This window comes from Pundamilia nyererei, unplaced genomic scaffold (assembly GCF_000239375.1).
Source record: "Pundamilia nyererei isolate P.nyererei 1_Seehausen unplaced genomic scaffold, PunNye1.0 scaffold00251, whole genome shotgun sequence".
In the NCBI taxonomy this organism is placed as follows: domain Eukaryota; kingdom Metazoa; phylum Chordata; class Actinopteri; order Cichliformes; family Cichlidae; genus Pundamilia; species Pundamilia nyererei.
Window position 1 is genome coordinate 548714 of NW_005187652.1, and position 2783 is coordinate 551496.

The following is a 2783-nucleotide window of genomic DNA, read 5'->3' on the forward strand; positions in this document are numbered from 1 at the left end:
TAGCTAAAACACCGGTTGCGGCGAATAAGGATGCTGTCATAGCCTGTCAATGACGTCGATTAGCTGCATTAATACATATGCGAATCGCATCATTGGCTGGAGCAGCCAGTCGCCGGTCACTCACTGACTCACATTGCAAAATAGCACATAATGAATTGTTATGTGTTTATTTTATTTTCAATTCAGGTTGGATTTTTTTTTTTACGCAGCGCAGACTTTCTGTGTGTGGAGAACATGTCAGCTGTGTGCAATTGTGCACGCGTGCAGCTTACAGGGAACAGTGGTAATAGTTTTTAGCTATGGTCACTCCCCAGCTGTCTAGTTCCCTATCAGCCCTCAGCGTGTGCGTAGTTTTCTCTTTCCTTTATCCTTTGTCCAGCTTTTACTAAGTTCCAGTGAACGTTTTGCTTTGTTCTGTGTATCCATGTGTTCTTCCACCTGCCTCGTTCCCACGTGACTTGCTGTGATTTTCGGACGAGTTATCCAGAACATTTGGCAGGTAATGACTATGTCATGGCTCATTGTAACTGTATACAGAAATTAGACACAAGGCTGAATGGACATTAGTATTACTATTAAATGATACAGGAATGACAAATTAAAGATCCCTTATAACCATGACTTGATTTTAGGTTTATTTTAAATGCAGTTTGTTTTTAGGAGGCTCATAACCACCCGTCAGGTTTAACTCCCTTCTTACCTGTCAAATTTAAAATGTTTTGTCAGTGACTGTGTACATTTTTCCTTTTTTATTCAGTGTGAAGTGGCTTTACTTTTCTCCCCTTAGGTTATTTTGTTGAATATGTTATTAATCTTAATCTCCTCTCCTACAAGCAATGGGGACATTTTTTTTTCTTTTACATAACTGCAGCTTTCATCGATGAGCACAACACTTCTCCAGAAACAGGGTTTCATAACGCTAAAACTTTTACATCGGGTTGGTAATGTTGAATTGAGAATGATTAGATTTTAATCTAGAGTTTACTTCAGATATGGATGACTTATTAAAGATTATAAAATAAATACACATAAGTTGCATATTACTGATGATAAACTGACATTCAGTCATGCAGTTTTTAGAGTCCAGAGCCCTGTTATAGAAAGTGAGTTCATCAAACTTGATGCTGATTTTAAACTCTGAATGGAATAACAGAGACACACTGGGTTTTTTGATTTAGAAAGGCTGATCAGAGTTGGTTCAGTCAGCTCTGAGTACATTCACCCAGAGTTATGTGTGAACGAATGGAACTCCAATATCTTGATTGACCATTGCAAGAGGTAAGTGAAAAGCAGAGATGGCATTTTAATCCAGTGGACCAAGGAACATGTGTGTGACAGTATGTATGCCGTGATGTTCAGATGCCAAAAGAAGAAAAGAATAAGAATAATTTAGGTGATTTAGATCCAAACTTTAAATTTTCAGAGTTAGTCTGAGTCAGAGTTAGCTGAAGAAAACCTGAGAGACACCAGGTTAGGGTCACATTCTGTTAAGATAACTGACTCTGAGTTTCCCCTCATCCAAGGGATAACAAACTCTGAGATTTCACTAGACCTGTGTTCCGGAGTACGGCACATTCTTATACCACGACCACACAAAGTACCAATTCAATACCAGTATTAAATTAATTAGCTGTATTCATCACCGTGAGGAGGAAATGACTGTTGTTTAGTGTGTGAGGTCACATCAGGCTTGACTTAAACACTGGCTTCAAATAGTAAACTAATAACTTTTTATTAAAAAATATTTTCTTGTTGTTTTGCTGTCATTGAGAGTTGCTAGGCTCCCTCTTCTCTTCCTCTGCTCTCTGTTTCACCCTGTTTTTTCCCCTATTTATATCCCTCCCCACACACCAGGAGCACAGCAGATGATCGACAGCTGAAGTGTAGATTATGTTAATTGAGCTGATGGAGGAGCAACTTATTATGTTGCTGCAGGTGCAATGAAAGCTTCCCAGCATGTGATAAACCTAAAATTCAAAAGTGAGAGAGTAACAGAGAAGCAGCAATGAGCGAGAGAGATAGCAGACCGTTTTCCCATCATTCTCAGCTAGCTTGGTCCTCTATTTGCACTTGTGTTGCGATAATTTAACAAACAATTGCAAGCAAGCAAGCAGAACTTTTTGACATAACAAGCACGATATATACCTCCACTTTGTTGACCCTTTTCTGTTTGCTCTCTTCTTGCTATATTAGCTTTGCTTCTATCAAGTGTACGAGTGCCCCGCTGACAGTTTATAGAATAAGCATAGAATAACATTCACTATATCCACCTGCTGCAGCTATTTCAGTCAGTACTGGAAAAACTTTGTGTAGTGAACTGGATTGGTGCATCCCTAATACTGTTTTCTTTAAATCATTCATTCACAGTTTACTCAGCCATATCATCCATTTTTCTCTGCTTCTCCACAATTTGTGAGTCGATTTTAAGTTTCAGTGATTACTTGGTCCAGCAATGTCTGCCTGTTTACTACTTGTCTCTTTATAAGCCACAGTGGAGTTGTAATTCTATAAAGTCGGGCCTGCAAGTTTCTCTTGCTTGAAATTGAGGTATAAATAAAATTCTGTCCTTTAAACGCTCTTTCAAACCAGCTACTGGACAGCTTCCAGTAGCTGTCATGTTCCTAGTGCAGCTGCAATAGACTGTGAAAGTGGAATAAAATCTTCATCAATCATAGTAGATGGCCAATTTTGGTGTCAGCCCATCAGAAATGAAGAAAATGGGCTCCATCACAGACACACTATTTTAAACTGGTGTTGAACGGTGAGGATTTTTTTTTTTTTTT